We start from the raw sequence: 20,736 nt of genomic DNA, 5'->3' as shown, positions 1-20,736 counted from the left end.
CACGAGGAGGCCGAAAAAGTCCTGAATGATTTCCATTGAAGCGTGTGTGGGGGGGCATCAATCTGGTTACACTACAGCGCAAAAATTTTTACGAGCAGGATACTTCTGGCCAAAAATGTTCAAAGATTGCATAACCGCTGTTAGAAGTTGCCATGCATGTCAAATTTTCGATAGCAAAACCAGAAAACCACCTGCTCCTTTGCAACCTATAGTTGCTGTTGGGCCATTCGCCAAATGGGGCATTGATTTCATGACATGTAACCCCACCTCGACTGGGGGGCATGGGTATATCATAGTCGCCGTAGACTATTTTACCAAATCGGCCAAGGCGATGCCTACATTAGATAACGCTGGTCAAACAGTTGCCCTTTTCTTTTTTAATCATGTAGTCGCTAGATTCGGCGTTCCACAGGCTATAGTCACAGATCATGGATCGCATTTTTGCAATCACATGATGGTTGAATTGGCTACCAAATTAGGGTTGTCTCATGACAGCTCTACTCCATATTACCCGCAAGTCAATGGACAAGTTGAAGCAATCAACAAAGTCCTGAAGCGGATGCTGCAAAGGATGATTGGAGTCCACAAAAGGAGTTGGAACCTAAACCTGTACTCAGCCTTGTAGGCATACCGAACATCGGTAAGAAATGCAACCGGGTTTACACCTTTTCAACTGGTGTATGGCCTAGAAGCAATCTTACCAGTTCAGTGTGAAATCTCGTCCCTCAAACTCGCAGTCGACCTTCTCCCTAGAACTTCAGAAGAGGAGGCTCGTTTCTTGGAACTAATCCAATTGGATGAAACCCGTCATGATGTCGCTTTGGCTAACGAAGCCCATAAGAAACAAGTCAAGGCGTAGTTCGACAAGAATGTCAAACCCCGTGTCTTCCTAGAAGGTGACTTGGTCTTACTTTATGACCAGGAATCCAATAAATTGGGAGTAGGTAAGTTCAAGTCTTTATGGATGGGCCCCTATATTGTTAAGCGAGTGTTAGCAAAAGGAGCCTACGAGTTAATGGATTATGACGGGATTCCACTGGCGCAACCCCATAACGGGTTGTACCTTAAGCATTACTACGCATGATTCAGTGTGGTAACCTATATGCTTTTGTTACATTTTTGTTTTCGCTAAGAGTAATTGTTTTGGTCAAGTAATCCACTTTTTACATTTGTCACAGATGTCGAACCTATTGGAATCTTTTGTTAGATATGCTGACGGAGCAAATCGTAGTTCACAGAATTTATCTTCTATGGCCTGGGCCATTTTTGATCCAAGTGGTGAGTTAGTAAGTTTCAGAGGGGTATGTATTGGTCGGTCAACAAATAACATCGCTGAATATAGCGCGTTGATAGAACTTCTCTCTGATGCCATCACACATGGCATAAGCCGACTTGTCGTCAGGCTAGACTCACAGCTCATCATACTACAACTCACTGGTATCTACTCCATCCGAAATCCAGCTATCTATCGTATGTTCCTGAAGGTCAAGATTTTGGAAAGACAATTGATTTCATTCAATATCAGCATATTTCTAGAAACTTAAACACATTAACAGACTCATTGGCAAATTATGTGTTAGATAGACATTTGCAACATTTATAAAAAGAAGCATTTCATCAGTATTTGCATCAGGATCATGTAACTTAACCAAAATAAAGCTTCGAAAATCAAAAATATATATAAATGTTTATGGTTTACACATAATGTTCTGTAACCAAGACAAAATTGGTCAAATGACCCAAAACACAAAATTCTAGGGGGCACCTTAGTCTAATGATGTTGGTGATAACAAGTCACCGCCTGTGCAATCATGCGTAAAAGCCTAGTCCACCGACTCGGCACACCAGTAGTATGTCGCTGCAACCTCAGGGGCAGCTCGTCGGTCCTCACGTCTGGAATACCAAGAGTAAGGCCCTCAACTTGATCCTGCAATGCTAAAAGAGTCTCGACCACATCAAGGTCATGAAGGATAGCCCTTCCCGCACCCTCTCCTGCTGGAGCGACAACTGGCACTCTCAAGCGTACTACTGGTCAAACTGGACCATCATCTGCATGAGCATACGAGTTTTGATTAGTCCTGATAGAATAAAGCACAAGAACATTATAAAGAGAAATGATAAGTAGCGATATGGTTAGAGAATTTACCGATGACACCCCACTGCTCACCAGCAGGTAGTACCAAATCCGGATCACCTCGAAAATCCATACCAGCATATGGATACTCGAAAAAAACCACCTCCTGACGGTTGAACCACTCGAAAAATGTATCAGAGAAGGAAATCTGGGATTGGTCAGCATTTCTGGCCATAAGGTCGATCCATCTCTGCATCCGTGGCTCAGTCTGTGGAGGTAAACCAGGTGAAACGTACTGTGGTTGCATCAGCGGGATCTTTTCCAAGGCAAAATTTGTCAAGATAGAACCATATCCAAAGTTCTTCAATCTTCCATTTTTCACCTTGGTCAGTTGTTCTTTCATCATAGAGAGTACTGCATCACACCAGTTGAACACCTTTAGTTCAAGGCATTCCAAGGCGTACTGCATATAAGACCTGTTCGCCACGTGAAGTGCCGCACTACCAGCCAGTCTAGCAAAGTGAACAGAATGGTCCTCAGGGACCTGTCAGTGACATCTCGGATAATGATCTTGCCGTCCTTACTCGGCTGAGATCCTCTCTGTAATATCTGTGAATGTAATCTCTCACAAATTCACCCCCACGGGCCGAACCCGATAATGAGATAGGGGCACCCCGCCTCGATAAGCCGGTCAAAAAGTAGATGTCCACGACAGTCAAGGGGATGGACTTACCCCTAATCTGGAACACCTGGGTGGTAGGATCCCATGCATCAAGAAAATATTGCAACAAGTTGATTTGTTGCCTCATGCAAGAGATGCAGAAAAACTTGAACAGGCCACAGTTCCGGAGTGCATTTACCGTAACCCGATCATGTAAAGCAAGCATGTCCTCTTCTTCATGCTCACATTCTCGCCATGTAATAGGAATTTTTCTCCAATTAATATCTGAAATAGACGAGAAGAGTCAAGGTCCTGATTTGGTGAGAAACAGGCAAACATTTCCATGGAAAACTATGCATAAATGGTCCTCTTTGCGCCCATCGCACCCCAGCAGTGTTCTAGGTGGGATGCATGCTGACTAGCCAATGGTCAAGCCAGCATGCATCGCACCTTTCGATGTAGAAAAGGTGCGACGGAGCCAGGGCGAGTTTTTCAAACCCCAGAGGCTCAGAAAAACCATAAAACATGCTCAGAATGCAAAATGGAAAGGATGAAAATAAAGAGCTCAGGTTTAGCTCCTACCTGGTCCAGACGGCGCCGAGAATCTTCCACAGAATCTCCCGGAATCAGCTGGTGAAAATCAAGGGGGAAAGCACCTCCAAAGCTCCAACAAACCAAAGTTCAAATGAAATGGTAAAATGAGAGGTAAAAAGCACTTTTAAATTACTTTTCATGTAATTCAAGTAAAATATTAGTGTTTTAACTCATTTTTCAAACATATATTGTTCATTTCTAACTAGTTTGATGAAGCAATTGAGCAGGTAGTACAACCTTTTAAAGAACAAAGTTGTCAATGGTAAAATCAAGACAATCAATGACCATTATATCGAGTAGTTCTAACGCGGAATTCAAGCTCGTTAAAAAATAAACATAAGCAATGAGAAAATGTTCCCCCAAAGTTTAAGCTCATTAAAAAATGAACCATTCTCCAATAAATAACCATTGTGAATGTATTACCATCAGCCTTTGAAGCCTTGGTCGTGTTCTCATCGTCACCTCAATTTTGTTTTGGCCAATCATTCACCTCCATTTGATTGTTTACCCTTTTGAAGAACAGCTGCGAAAAGTGATCCTGTTAGCCATCCTTGTGACACTACCGTGATTGGAAAATTCCAAACCTTATCTGGAATCAACTGCTACCCATATTTATCGCTCGTTCCTCAAAACACGAGTCTCCTTTAAGCTCTTTTTAATTGACTCGTAAAATATGAAAAGATTGCCGAGCCATTGGCCTTTCCAGCTCGTTAAAAGGACTGGAAGTGCTATCCCTCCTTTAGATTTTAATCTTTTTGGACTTGAGGGATTATTACACAAAAATATCGAGCACTTGTTTTTTTCGGCTCGTTAAAAGTACCGAAAATTCATCCCTTTTGTATTATTTTATACTTTTTCGGACTCAAGGGGTTATACGACAAAAAAGGATTATTCGAGTTTCCTTTACGTCCATTTTCAGACTCTCTAAAATTGAAAAGGACCGAGTTATCCTTGTCGTTAAACTCGTTAAAACCGAATAGCGACAAACTTGTCCATACAGACAAGAACGAGTTTCACTATCGCTAGGCTCGTTAAAACATAGCGATGGGTTTGCCCGAAGGGCAAATTATAGAAAAAGAATATGTTATCCTCCTCAAGCTTGACAAAAATAAAGAGGTACTGGTCAGTAATGACTGGGGAAAATTGGGAAGAAAACTTGAAGAAACTTTATTGGTAGCAAGTCGCTCTTGAACATGACACTTTCACTCCGCATCCAAGTTGGGTTGGGTTGTTCCATTCACTGGTCACATCACCATGGTTCCGTCACACCATTCATATTTGGGGTTAATGTTACCAATCCATTATGTCAGTGTCGCCGATATGTTCAAGAGAAGTCGCTCAAAGAATTCACCTGTGTCTCACCCACTGCAATACATTCACGCTCCATTCTTTCATGACCGCCACCCTGAACCTTATGTCACCAGATCATTTTCACCTCCATTAAAATCATTTGCTCCATTCCATGTCATTGATGTGGGATTCACTAAGGCCCTCCTATGACGGATTGCTTCTTGTTGACATCAGCTCATTATCCAAGAAGTCGATTTAGGAACAACCCTTTGAGTACTTTGAAGCTTGCATGCCTCAATGGCAAGTTTCTCACTTTCGGTGACAGGTTTACATCAATGGCCTTCGACCAAAAGATTTTTCATGGCATTCGACGCCAAGTCCCTTAATCATACCACGTGAATTGTACTGTAGTACCTTGAGGGTCATCATCATTATTGGTGATTCCTCTCGTGCCTGTTAACAGCTTACATCATTGGCTGGTAATCAGGCGATGTCTTTCCATGTTCGACTCCAGAACATCTATCACATGGATCGACTTGTACTTCGAGTGAATATCAAATGACATTGAAGACCCCGGATCTAGTTTCATCCATCCAGGCTACGATATATATTCAGGAAAATAAAGACATCAAATGTACATCATTACTGCATAGATAATCATCCAACCTAAGGGATGATGGCTCTACCAGAATCATCAGTCTACACTCAGACGATTGTCTCTCTTATGTACATGAAAATGAATTTATAAAAATGAACATGGGAATGCCCGCCTCAGCTAGATCATGAAAATATTGTGAAGATAATTTATTGTATTGTATCTTATTACAGGTCTCCTTCCAACTTGAAAGAACTTCAGATCCTCATGATAAAGAATTTCACCCGACATCAACAAGATTAACGACCTCATGCTTTAGGGGGCAACTGTTATAGACATTTTTGGGCACTGCAACCCCAATCATAAATGTCCATAAACCAAGGGCTCTTAAGTCCCTAAAAGTGTTGTTCTAGCCTCTAAAATAACAAGGTCAACTGATTACATCTTCTCCCAGAAGTTCTCCATGAAAAACTACTCAGAACTGGTCAAAACTGGACCATCTCACCTGCTCCATGGTCAAAGTGCGCTGCATCCCACCTAAATACTCACGGGAGGTGTGATGCATCTTGAAAATCCCTTCTATGGGGTGCGATGGGCGAGAGTGGACAAATGGCAGGGTCAATCTACAAGGTGGAGGAGTAAGGAATCTTCTAGAAACTTCTCCTGTGACACTTGCCTCTCTGCATTCGCCCAGGGATGAGTAAGAGCTCATCAATCTCCGAGTGGTTTCAAGAACTATAAGAGAGAGGACACTAATAAAATCTCAAAAGCTGACTCACCCCCCCTGCAAACATCTATATATGGATCCCTCATCCTAGAGATCCAGAGCCTGGAATTTTGTATCTTGTAAGGAAGTGCTGCTGGTTTCTTGGTGCAATATCATAGTGTTGGGTGATCTAAGCTTTTCATGAGGTGAAGAAGGGCTTTCTTGCTCAGAGGATGATGCTGGGTCAAAACAATTGGTTTTAATCCTCTTTGCTCTTTCTTTATTATCAATAAATCTATTCAAGTTTTCCTCCACATTCTTGTATGATTGATGTTATGTGCATTTGTGTGGTCAATATATATCTGGTCCTATATTGTTTATGATAATAGATCTATGTTCTTGGATAGTGTTATGTTGCTTTGATTCTACAGGTGCTCTGTGAAGTTGGGTAGACAAGGAAGTGAGTAGTAAAGATATATCAGAAGGGAGAGGAATCGAGCAAGGAACCAAGCGCAATACAGAGGTTGGTCTCCTTATTCCCCTCTTATCTATTTCTCATAAATGAAAATGAAAGTAGTTTTAAATTGTTTGTTTCTAAGGTAGCTATCAGCCTTAGTGGGACTAGCAGCTCTGCATAGACACTAGTTTTCCCGATAACACAGTCATGCTATGAGTTTTGTCAAAAGGTGGCTAGTGTCCAATCTCATCATGAGCTACCTCGTCCGTTCATGCTACACTTACATGGAGATCAAGCTACCTTAGCCGGTGTCACCTTCACGCTCACACCAGAATCTGTCTCATTAGCAACTGGTATACTGAACATTGGTGAACCATGGCAGAAGAAACAAAAGATTGACCGGCAGCATTATGAGCCATACATTAAAACCAGTTTCTTGAGGTAGCTCAGGAGAGTGTTCCCATTCTGATATCTAAAAGATGAATATGCTCCACTAATGAGATTGATTATTAAATATTTCAGTTGTGAGGGACAGTTCTCTCGCCTTTATGCTTAACACATCAGGTTGCTCATGCATTTCACTAGGGTATGGATGATGAACATACCATATTTCATTTGTCGAAACATAGAGAGGATGACCACCTTTATACAGCATAAAACCGCTCAGCAGCAACTTAACAATTTCTATCATTTTGCTCTTATTAAGATTTTGGTGGTTCATCAGCTTGGAGTACAAAGAATCACTTGGGATGATTCATTTCTCGTGACTTCTTCAAAGCTTCATGGGGATTATCAGAGGTTAAGCATGAAGGTGGACCTTCTCATCAGTATGAGTGCCGTGAGACCGCTAGTGTGCTGGTATTCATCACATATCAGAGAGGCACCAGACATTTGTTTGCAGCGACAAAGCGAGTGTTATCTCCACCCGGGGTGGAAGGGGCTTCATTTCCTCCATCAGCATCACAGGTACAAGACAAAGGCAAGAGGCCAATGCAGGATGAGGGGCCTTCAGGTGAACGAGAGACTGACTTCATTCTCCTTCATGATGATGACACAGATACGGGTCCACAAAGCGCCAAACTTAGAGAGATCATCCAGGAGCTGCAAATAGAGATCGAAGCCTTATCCCTTGACTTGGAGAGGGCTAAGTGTACCGTGAAATACTTGGAGTAGAGGAACAAATAGCTTTAGTATCAACAAGCAATCATGGAGCTACAAAACATTCACAAGAATCATCAGGCTGCACAAAGGAGAAGAATTGAGCTCACGTCATTGGAGCAAGAGATTAATGAGGATCGAGAGGCCAATCTCGAGAGAGTTAACATGCACATAGAGAGGCTCTTGGAAAATTCCTACAAGGACCATGCTTTCCTAAGACACATGGCTTTCCACTATATGGCATGAAACAAGGTGTGCAAGGCCCGAATCAGGAATTTGAAGGCCAAATTGAAGAAGGCAATAAGGAAGAAAAAGAGGCAAAGGCAGCTTGATCATCTTTAGATATTGGTCGAAGCCTCTTTAGCCTAGCATGACACTTAATGAAGAAACTCCATCCCAAATTTCAAGAAATTTGGGGCATTTTTGGTATTTTTGCAGATTTTTGTACAAAAAACAGGGTTTTTCTCCCTGTGCGCCGCGCCACCTGGCACGCGCTTATGGTAGGAGGCTCCAAATGAATTTTTTTTATATATTTTTTGATTTTTCATGAAAAATCATGACTTCTAGTGCATGGCCAAGAATTTGGGCAAGTTTTGAGTCCTCGGGAGGTCAAAAACAATCAAAAAATGACCTCACTGCCCCTAATTTCACACACAGGAAGTAGTCTTGCGATATTGAGGTTTTGGAGGGGTAAATCAGCACCAAATTCAGAAATTCCACTTTGGTTGGAATGTAGACAGGTAGTGCTTTCCAAAAAGCACACTTGGACTCAATTTTGACTTCAGAAAGTGCCTCAAAATCAACATCAAAGTGGCGCGATGCATACAGAAATTGGCACGGCACACAGAGGTTTTTTGCCCAATTTTTCACCTTCCAGCTCAGAAATTCGACCAGTTTGACTAGTTTGCTTTGTGATGTTATTTTTGATCTATCTTGATGTAATTGGATAAAAATTATCTAATTTTGGCACTTATTTACTTGTTCTAGAGGATTCCTTCACCAAAAAGTGAAAATTAAATGAATGAATCAGTTTCCTACCTTATAGAGGCAAGTTGTTTTGACTACCTAGATTTTAGTGCTTTGTTTAGAATTGGTTGAAACAGCTCCTAGAATGATGAGCTCGACCCCTAGAGGCAAGGGAATGGGTTGGGCTAGTCTATATCACGTAATTTCTAAGTCATTTTCAGGGTTGGACACTTGGGAAAAGTTTGGCACTATATTGTACATATTTTTCTGCATTTTTGGCAAAGGAAAGACCAGGGTTTTGCAGCATTGTTTGGGATCCATGTGGCTTTATGTTTTGATGGTGTTATTATCTAAGTAATTGTAAGTTCATTAGTGTTATGTGTATCATTTTCCTATCTCTTCTTCTGAGTTTGAACAAATGAGTGATTAAGGTGGAATCCATTAACTCATATGCTCTGCCTTTGAATTTGTTTAAATTTCCATGTTTTCATCTGTTTAAGGAGAATTCTCATACTCTCTTGCTCTCCTTAGCTCCTCACCAGTCTAATCTATCCATTCACTCAATTTAAAGCATCAAAACGATTGCCTTCCTTTCCCCAATCAGAACTCTGCAGAAACTGTGCCTCATCCCCGGGCCCAATTTGCCTTTCCCTGTTTCCAACACAAAACCCTCAAAAACTCAAATAAAATTCTTTGCACTTAATACCTAGCCTAAAATCAGTTGCTAAATCAGTTATCTCCAGCCCCATTAATTATCTTTAACCGAGATTGACCCGGAGAGAGCCCTCTCCTGTCCTCGTAGGGCTAGCTACGAGGCTAAGTGTGGTTTGATGTGGACCTAGAACCTTTTTTTTTTCAGCCTGAGACAAATCTAGGCTCTAACAAGTAGTTAGGTAGAGAAATAAAATTTACTCATAAGCTTAATATAAGCCATTAGAAGATATAAGGTTAGAATTAGATAGTTTACTTTTCAAAAGAAAAATGAAAGAAAGGGTCTGCTAGCTTAAATGCACCCAATTAAGTAAAGACAAAATGTTAGGGTAAGTAAAGGGTAAGTATAAGAAAGGTTGTAGAAGTATAAAGTTTATTGAAGCATAAATAGATTTATTATGCTTAATCCTATGTTTCAGTGTGCAGGAGCATTTTTGAAAGTGAAAGGATGTTCACAAGTTGATTTTGTTAACTTCCCCTCATTTCATTTCATCCCCCACTACATACTTACTAATTTCTCCATTATCTCATCATTTCTTGTTAAAATGCCCTTTTTCCATTCATTTTGGCCCTTACCCCTTGGTTTCACACATTTCCCTAGCAATTTACCTTCTAAATTCATTCCCCTACCCAAAAAACCCTTTCCCTAGTGTGAAACCCATTCCCCTTTGAAAAATCATTTTCCCCTTATTAATTTCCCTATTTGACACAAAAAACCCCTAAAAACCCCTAAAAACCCTTGAAACCCCCTTGTTCTAAGTTTAAATCCCCCCCTACATTACTTTATTAACTCCACCATTGATATATTTCCCGATAAAACCCGAAAAACCCTTTTGAGCCATAAAACCCCATATTTCCTATGTTTTGTCTCCCTCCTGCTTTATTTAAATTAACTTCACAAATTCACATTTTCCCGATACAAAAACCTTTTAACCCACCCCCTTGGTGTGGTTAACAAACCCCCTCCATATTAAACCCTGGTCCCACTATATTTAAACCCGTGCATTATACTTTTAACCTGCACCACTTATTCATTAAATAATTACAAGTTAACTGTAATTATCCCCCGGGCCCACTAATCTCCGCCTGATTCCCCTCTGTGCAACTCTGTCATGTGATAGCCATTAGATTTTTCACCCCCAGATCTGACGGTGCGCATCCATATTGCACGCTCCTGACGTCCGACCTTTACCAACCCGAGAGCACACGAGATTCGTGGTTTTGCTTCAGCCCCTTTTGGCTATGTGGCAGCACTGAGTGAACTCGTGTGCTCTCATGAAAATATCGCTTGATGGCCAAAAGTGGTGAAATGAGCCTTAATACGCCTCCCCACTAAAGTTGAAGCCATCACTGTTCATATTATGAAATTCCGCACCAATTTTAGCTGTTACCTATTAAAACCCCGAAGACCCTCATTTTCACTCTTTTCGCTCTTTTTTTCAGTAAAAGCCACCTTAGCCATTTACGCCACTCTGAGCGCCTACAACCATATTTCACCATGGATTGCCTCTAAAAAATGCTCCGGACTCCATCCACAGTTCTTCCCAATTCAAATATAGCCTTCAGTCACCTCCTCTCAGACCTAGATTTTATTAAAAGATTGTTTTATTTTGCAGGTGATTAAGCAAAACAAGAAATTGGATAAACAATTTTGATACTAGTTCCAAAACCTATTTACTCCAAGATTTGCAAGGAAATCTATTCATAAAGATTTATCTAGAAGAAAAAGACAATTATCATATGAAGAAGGAAACAATTTACACAGTAATGGTTAAAGCACATTTAAAATCATTTTCACCAGCTCAGAAAAAACATACTTACAAACCACTCTACAAGAAACATTTTGTATTTTACAGGTGTATTTTGTAAAAATAATTTTTACTAAAAATACATAAGCATAAAAGAGTGAGTAAGATTTACAGTGAAAGGTAAAAGTAAAAGCAGGTGACAGAAAATTCATGGTAAAAGAAATATAGTTGGAAGACAATCAAAGGGGGCAGATGAAAGTGTATCAGATGAAAGGTCATAAGTAAATATGACATCCAATGTGAAGACCAAACAGCCAAGAAACTTAAAGGGAAAAATATTAGAGACTAAAAGATAGCATAACCTAAATAACAGGGATAGAAAACAACAGTTTAATAGCTATCTCTATCTTCTTGCATGAAGATATTTCGTTTTCCTATATTAGTTCTCAATGCAGTTTGAGATATTTTGTAAATTCCTTTTGTATAAATACTTCATAATTCAAAGTATACAGTGTGGATTGTTATACATTTATAGAGTTATTTTGATCTTAAACCTAAGGGTGATTGTACCAAATTTCAAGTCAAAAGACTGGAGGAAGTAATAAAAAGATTACACTAGAGGATTCATGAGATGAACTAGTGCAGTGAAGTATCTTATTTGTTTGGTTTTGTTACCTTCTTATGTGTTTCATAAACTTAATTCTTATCTAAATTTGAATGAATTAACTAGAAGTTTAACTCAAAATTTGTTTAAGTACACTCTGTGTTTCATAGTTAGTCATTTATATGTTTTCCTCTCATACCTGAATTTGAGAACCCCTAATTGCTTTCCCATCCCGGTTGACCTCTTTCACTTATCTTCATGATCTGGCCTAGGGAACCATTAATTTCTCCTTGGATTCGATTGGAAACCATTCCACCTTCAAGCCTTCGAGATATTTAGTAACTCCTCTAACTTTCCCTCTAGACACTGGTTTTAGAACATAATCCAGTCTTGTTTGTCTGACATTTGACCCCATATCCCAATGGTAAAAGAAAACCTTTTTTCATCTAATTAAGTGATCCCACCACCCAAATTCAAATCAAAAACCCAAGCACAATCATAACTAGCCTAAAATTAATTAACTAAAACAAAGTAAATCATAAAGAGAGAGCCCTCTCCGAGATTAGGAAGGGTAGGTGTTGATCTCCAAAAGTGGTTTGTGGTTACCTCTATCATTTCTCTTTTCTGACAACTTAGAAGAAATTTTGGGGTGATAAAAAGATCTATCAGACCACCAATCTTCAATGGGAACAACTTGGTATATTGGAAAATAAGAACGGAACCTATCTTCAATCACTTGGAGCCGATGTTTGGGAAATTGTGGAAGGAGGATATCAATTCCTAGCAGTAATAACTACATATACAGAAAGTAATATATTATATGAAACCAATGCCAAATCAGTCAATATTTTATTGGGAAGTTTGTGAGAATTAGAATTTGTCAAAGTCATGCACTTCAAGACAGCCAAAGAGATATGGGACAAAATCATTCAGAGCTACGAAGGAGACTACTAGGTAAAACTTGCTAAGCTTGAAACTCTTAGAATTCAGTATGAAACTCTTACGATGCATAGCGATGAAAGTATTTCTAGTTACTTTTTACATGTAATGATATTGTTAATTGTATTAAGAATTTGGGTGAAGAGATAAAGGAGGCTACTTTAGTAGAAAAAATTTTGAGATCTTTGTCTTCTAATTTTGATTCAAAAGTATTTGCCATAGAAGAAAAGTAGGTCTTCAATCTATTACTATGGTTAAACTTCATGGAATTCTAACTACCTTTGAAATGAGGAAAGGAGGTCCATTAGATATGAGAGAAGCTGCTTTCAAAGCTTCATCAAGGGGAAAAGAAAAGCAAGAACACAATGAATCAAGATATGTTTCAGAAGAGGAAGACGCGGTAAACTGTGTCAAGAAGCTTCAATGGGGCTCTGGAAGATTCAAAGGTAAGCTACCATTGAAATGATTTTCTTTTGTAGAGTTGGCCATTATGCTAACAAGTGTCCTCATAAAGATAAATATGAAAAAGGAAAGGAATATGCAAAAGGCAATAGAAAACAGGCTGTCAATAGAAAAAGTTTCTATACCCATGATGATAGTGATGGATTATTTAATAGTGATGAAGATGAAAATTAATATGATTATAAACTACTCATCTTATAACAATGATGATTTTTTGGATGCCTTATAAGAGGAAGACTTTCTTGAAGAAATCACAAAACTGAAAATCTTTTTGGAAGAAAATAATATGATCATAGACACATTGACACAACAACTCACTGAAAGAGAAAAACACAATGAAAAACTAGAATGTGAAGTTGTGGGTTTAAGAAAAGAACTAGAGAAGACAAAATCTCTTAATCTCAGATTTGCTAAAGGATCGGAAAATTTAAGTGCAATCATCAAGGTTCAATGTTCTCCTCTTATAAAGAAAGGTCTTAGCTATACTGAGAAATCATCCCAATCACAAAAGTCATATGCCTCCGCTAGAAGCTATCTTGATGCAGTAAAAACCAGTGAACAATATGTCAATCATCAGCAAAAGCCTAAAAATACTCATCAAGTAAATCATGCTCAATTTATGAACATCAATCAAAGCATCAACCAAAAGGTAAACAATGCCAAAAAATTATATGATCACAGAAACTTCTTTAATGGATAATGTTTTTCATGCCCTAACTTTTGGCATAAGGCTGCTCAATGTGTTGCTTACAAAACTATCATGACTAGAGAAGCAAGAAATCAAGGTAGCTTAACAGGAATCAAGAAAAGTTCCTATAATAACTTCTCTCTTCTTGAACATGAAATTGAATGTTCATTTTGTAATAACTTTGGTCATGAAGAATCTGAATGCAGGGGAAAATTTTGGCCAACACTTCAAAAAGAGAAATCATCATCAAATTCCAAGGTATGGAGAAAGAAGGAAGTTCAATAAAAAAGATGTGGCATAGATCTCTTTGAAGAAGGACAAGCAAATCAGTGGTACATTGACAACGGATGCTCCAAAACATGACAGGTGATAAAGAGAAACTTCATTCATATAATATGTTGGAAAAGGAAAAGAATGTCTCGTTTGGAAATGACACACCAGCTGTCATTAAAGGTAAAGGTTCTGTCTATTTGAAAGAAAAGGTTAAAGCTGGAAATGTCATGTATGTTGTTATCACCAAAAACAAGGGTTTAAATTTTTCTTAGTCATGGTCTTAGATAAGTGTCAAGTCACCGTATGTTTTAATGGGTAGGTGATATGTTAGGAGTCTCAAAGGTTTCAATTCTTATATCCAAATAGAGTCCAACAACCTTATTCCATGTTTCATGAGTCATATATTATTTTTAGAAACTCATAGCTTAAACCATTTTTAAAATTTTTGGAATTAGCCCCGAAACCATGTTTTCGTAGCATAGACAGTGTAAAATGGTTGTTTTGCACACGAAAATGCTGCTCTTTTCGTAGCGCCTTTCCCTGTGCTCTACAAAAGCGTGGATTCATAAAAATAGTCTTGTCAAACATCAATCCGTCAATATTCCATTAAAATTTTCATTATTAGGTGTCAGCTAGGAGTCAGTCCTTAAGCATGCCACCACTCCAAACTCATCATTTTGAATTTAGGGCTCATTATGAAAGATAATTTCAAAATTCGAAAGGGCTGGCTAGTCTCATCGTTTTAGTTTGCATGCAAACCCTTGAAACAGAATTGTTTTCGAACAATAAACTTTGGTAATTGTTCACCAAGGTTTTCCTCATCCATAATTTAGGCAAGGCTAACCACCATTGGCAAGCAAGGCTGATCAATAGAGTTTCAAGCGAGGCTGATCAATAGAGTTTCAAAAGAGGTCGGTTTTGTCACAGGAATTTAGAAGGAAAGATGACAGAGGAGAAGAAATGTCACAGGTCTAGTCATTGCTTGAGAACAGAGCCTGAAAGCACTAAGGTCTTAATCAGAGACAAAGTAGTTGTGAAAGCCTTCAAGAAAGCAGGATGCTGGAAGTTTTGTAAGAAATTGCAAGGAGGGAATACTCAGGTGACAAAGGAGTTTGCACTCCATTTCAATGGCTTAAGCATAAAGGTCGGAATGCTTAACTAGCAAATTTCTCTATAGGTCATAGCGTTGGTGATAGAAATTCCTAGGGGGCAAGAGACATGGTTCAAAAACTTCAGATTTGACATGGAACCATGTAAGGTGTTCCTAAAGCCAAAGTTTTTAGAAATCGGCTTAACCAAGGCAGTACCCAAAGACTACATCAAGGACAACTATACCAACTTTCTCTTCAACATCCAACGTTATTTCACATGTGAAGGAAGATATCAAAAGGTTTATTCATATAATTTTAAACTCCTGATACATTTTATTGGTATGATTTCCCTAGATTTTCCTTACTTCTTATTTCAAAGTGTAGCTAATATGGCAGATAAAGTACAACTAAAATCCCAAGGATGTGAAGCTTCCATGTTTCATCATGGTCTAATTAAATTGATAGTTCTACATGAGCTCAAAAGGGTCAACAAAGATTTGTCTTCGTTTTTGTTTGTATGTGACTTTGGAGCATAAAAACAAGGTGTAGACATTAGCCCTAGGGTTAAAGGAACTCCATCAGCAAAAACCAGCAAGTCTATAATATCCAGGCCAAAAAGGTATGTTAAGTTGAAGCCTAGGAAGCAGGTGAAAGAGCGAGTAAGCAAAACCCCAGCAGTCATTCTTGAAACTCCTAAATCTACCAAGGAAAATATATCTGAGGTTAGAGGAAAGACACAAGAGTAGTCAACCAGCAAACCAGTTCAAAAGAGATTGACTAGAAGTCAAATTGCAAATGAGAAAGACAAAAAAGTGATCTCGGGAGAAGGTTCAAGCTTGAAAGGTGATTTAAATGATATCTTAAAGGCCACTGACATTACAAAATCCCCTTTGGTGTAGGCAGATGTGACAAAATTTGATCAAAGGAAGTCGGAGAAAGTGAAACCCTCCAAGAAACTGGAATTTAAGGATGATGTTACAACATTTGTTTTTAAACCTAGAAATCCCTTAACTAGGAAATCTAAGAGGATGCAAGAGTCCAATGTTCAATTGGAGAGAATAGAAGAAACCTTTGTTGTTCAAGAGTAGTTGATAGAATTACCATCTCCAAGACTTGAAGGAGACAAAAACACAGTTCCTGCCACTCAAACAGAAAAACCAGTTATGAGGTTATTGAAGAAAGGTTAAAGGCTGCCAACAATGAAATTGCTAGACTAAGAGTGAGAGCAAGAGAGCATGTTGCTAAAAGGACAAATTTCAAAAGCATGAAAGCTCTTTGGGAAGTTGAAAGGGTTTCCAAACTAGAAATAATAAGCAGTGAAACTCAATACTTCACTTGGATTGTTTCTGCAATCAAGGAAGCTATATTTGTAAGGAAGATTAATGCTCAGCTGAGAGCTACAAATAGGGGATTGAAGAGACAAATTGAAGATCTAGAAATACAACAAACCAGATCTGAAAAAGGTTCTACAACAACAATGAACAGGGTGTTGAAAAAGGGCAATGAAGGAGATATATAAAAAATAGTTTTGGCACATAAAAAGAGCTTTGGCATATAAAAGGAAGAACAACTGTGAATAAGAAAATCTATAAGGGTAAGTGATTTTGATTTTTGGTTGATCATATCAGTCTTCATGGAATTTTGAAAAACTCCCAAATTACATATTTTTGAAGGCTGTATTGAAAAAGAGCATACACAGCAGTTTCGTAGCACACTACGAAACTGCTGTAGTTGATCATTTAACACTTATGGATACTTTCCGGAGGTAAGGTTTGATTAGTTCCAAATTTTGAAGTTTTTGGTAGACATGGGATCATGTATGAAGTCTCCAATAGCAGTGGTGTAGAAGGAAAAGTCCCAGGAAGTTTTTCATAAATGATATAAAAGTTGTGCTATGAAAACAGAGTATTTTCATAGCACATTGATGTTTTGTCTTTCCTCCAGATTTTTGAGTTTCCTTTTTCTTTGCACAGGTGGAAAACAAAATTTTAATGGGTTACTATTGCATGCCACATGTATACCGACAAAATTTCTTGAAGATAAGAAGAAGGGATTAAGGGCCTTAAAAGGAGGAACTTTGTCTCCTAGTTTTCAGGACAGTTAGGTCATGACTCAGTAGGTTTTGGTAACAGCACTGTGGACATCATCAAGCTTGAAGACATGGGTTGGTAGCTAATCAAAGAATGCATTGGAGACCTAGATAAGGTTGCTAAAAGCATGTCTTAGGAGTTTTACTCCTATTTGTATTAGGACTCTTAAAGACAGCTAGTTGTTAAGTTGTAATTAAGTAGTTTGTTTTGTGAATAGATAGGTGTCTAAGTTAGGAATTCGAATTCCTCTAAAGGTGGATCGTAGTATCCAAGGATGTAAAACTCTATATAAAGCTTGAGAATCGAATTCCTTAGGGTTGGTAATTTCTTTAGCAAAAGAAAGTTGTGTTATTGTAAGAAATTGTGGTTTTCATACTTAATACAGAGATCAGTTTGACTACTCAAGATTCACAAGGAGTTTATGTGATTGATGTTCTATGGACTTTTTCATTTACTTATTTGCAGTGGTATGAGATTGTGATACTTAGAATTCATTGGAAAATGCTCTAACTTCCTTCACATGCTTGTAAACTGCGTTGTTTCATTGTGTTACTATTTTATTTATGAACCTAAACTCTGAGTGCCTTGACTTCCATATTTTTTTGATCATGTTGTTTTGTTGAAGATAATCTTGAATCCATAGCCCAATAGATGTTTGCTAACCTTTGATTCAACTAGTCAACCGTTATACATTTGTCCATTTTGTTCCTAGAGTTAGTCATATAATCATTAATCAAAAACCTTAAACCTATTGAGAGAGCCCTATCAGGTTGAGGAGGCTAAGCTTCAACCAAAATATTGGTTTGAAAGAGTTACTCAGTGTCTACTTAATCAACAGCCTATCAAGGTCAGATTTTGTGATAACATATGTAGATGGTTTAAAGCATAACTTCTTGTGTGTCAATCAAATGTGTGATCAAGGAAATGAAGTTGTGTTTCAATTAAACGGATCTGTGGTTCATGAGCCTAATACAGGAAAGACCGTCATCAAAGGTACGATAAGTCCAAATAATTTATACATACTCAAAGGAGGAAAAAAATAATGATTTCTAAGAAAAACAGATGAAAACTGGTTAAAGTCACATAATATTGGGGCATCTAAGCTTTTCTCAAATAAGAAAAGCATGCATGATCAAGGCGGTCCATGATCTTCCAAATATCAACATTCCAAAAAATACCATATGCAAAACATGTCAAGTTGGTAAGAAAACCAAGGTTCATTTCAGTGAAAAATAAGGATCAGCAAGTAAGGCTCTTGAACTCATCCATATTGATTTATGTGGACCAACAAGGAAAAAGTCACCTTGTGGAGAAGAATACTTTATTTTATTCGTTGATGATTTTTCTCGAATGTGTTGGACAAGTCTACTAAAGTATAAAGATGAAGCATTTGAAAAGTTTAAAGTCTTTAAAGCTTTAGTTGAAAATAAATTAGATCGAAAAATCAAATGTCTCAGATCTGATCGAGGGGGGGAATTCATATTTGATGAAGTCTTTGACTTTTGTGAACAACATGGAATAAAAGGGCAGTTCTTTGTTGCTAGAACTACTCAACAAAACGACGTATTAGAAAGATGAATAGAATAGTTCAAGAAATGGCTCGAGCTATGCTTGATGAATCTAGAACTCCTACGACCTTTTGGGGTGAATTCGTGTTTACTACCGTGGCTATTCTCAACAAAGCTAATGTTTGGGTAAATAGTGCTCAAAATCCATATGAACTTTGGTATGGTAAGCCTCCTACTGTAAAAAACTTAAGATTTTTTTCAAGCAAAAGTTTCATTAAAATGACTGATGACAAACATGGTAAGTTTGAACCCGGAGCAGGTGAAGGAATGCTTCTTGGTTATTCATCCAGAAGCAAAGAATACAAGTGCTATAATAAAATACTTTGGAAAATTGTTGAATGTATTGATGTAGTAATTGATGAAGCATGCAGAAATCTGGAGCGGATGGAATCGACAAAGGAATATGGTAATGGGGAAGATGGTGAATTCCTTCCCATATAAAATCAAAATGATATAGAGGAAAAAACCAATGAAGAATCAGAGATACAATAGAGAGGGAAAATACTCCATCTAGGTATGTTAAAAAGAATCATCCAGAATATCAAATTCTAGGAGAAAAAAGGTCTGGAGTATAGACAAGAAGAAATATTACAGGAATGTAAAGTTATCTAGCATTATTATCCTCCATAGAACCATAGAATGTAAATGAAGCTAGCAAAGATGAATGTTTGGTTAAGGACATGGATGAAGAACTTGAGCAAATTGAAAAGAATGACACTTGCGAATTAGTTCCTAGACCTCATGATAAAAATGTTACAGGAACAAAATGGATATTTCAAAATATGTTGAATGAAAATGGAGAGGTCATTAGAAACAATGCAAGACTTGTTTGTAAAGAGTATGCTCAAGAAGAAGGTATAGACTTTTAAGAAACTTGTGCGCATGTTGCCAGACATGAAGCCATAATAATGTTCCTTGCTCTTTCAAGTTATTGAAAAATCAAAGTATATAAAATGGATGTAAATTTGATTTTCTTAATGGGGATTTAGAAGAAGAAGTTTATATTGAGAAACCAGAAGGATTCATTCTAGGGAATGATGAAAAACTTGTATGCAAGCTCAAAAAGGCTCTATATGGTCTAAAACAAGCTCCAAGGTCCTGGTCTTATTGTATTGATAAATATCTACAACAACAAGGCTTCACAAAAGTTTCTGTAGACAACAACCTATACACAAAGGTTGAAAATGACAAACTACTAATTATTGTTGTTTATGTTGATGATATCATCTTTGGTAGCAATGAAGAATCTATGAGTAAGAACTTTGCTTCGATTATGCAGCAAGAATTTGGAATGTCCTTGCTTGGTGAACTTATTTTCTTGCTTTACAAGTACAACAAATAAAAGATGGTATTTTTCTTTCACAATCCAAATATCTCAAGCATATTTTGAAGAAATACTGAATGAAATATTCTAAACTTGTATGTACTCCAATGGTAGCGGGATGTAGTCTCAGCTCTAGCAATGAATAACCTACAGCGAGTCAACTAACCTACATCTCTATGATTGGAAGTCTACTTTATCTCACAGGTACCAGACCCGATAAAATGCATGCAGTAGGAATTGTTGGGAGGTTCCAAGCAAATCCAAAGGAATCACATTTTCAAGTAGTAAAAATAATATTCAAATATCTTTAAGGAACTCAAGGCTTTGGTCTCTGGTATCCTAAAGATACAATATTACTCTACATGCATATACTGATGCAGATTAGGCAGGAAATGTTGATGATAGAAAATGCACTAGTGGAGGCGCATTCTATATGGGATCACAGTTAGTATCTTGGTTCAGCAAGAAACTAAGTTTGATTGCCTTATCTACAGCTAAGGGAGAATATGTGGCTACTGCATCTTGCTACACACAACTAATTTGGATAATACAAACATTGAAATACATTCAAACCACGTGTACTCCATCCATCTCCATTGTATGTGATAATACAAGTGGCATTAGTGTTTCAAAAAATCCATTCATGCACTCAAAGACCAAGCACCTACCCATTAAATACCATTTTCAACGAGAACAAGTGCTTGGACAAAAGGTTAAATTGGAGTCTGTTCCCTCCA

This window comes from Pinus tabuliformis, chromosome 7 (assembly GCF_031772625.1).
Source record: "Pinus tabuliformis cultivar Carrire ecotype Pingquan chromosome 7, CPIR1, whole genome shotgun sequence".
Lineage (NCBI taxonomy): Eukaryota > Viridiplantae > Streptophyta > Pinopsida > Pinales > Pinaceae > Pinus > Pinus tabuliformis.
This window is presented reverse-complemented; position numbering follows the sequence as displayed.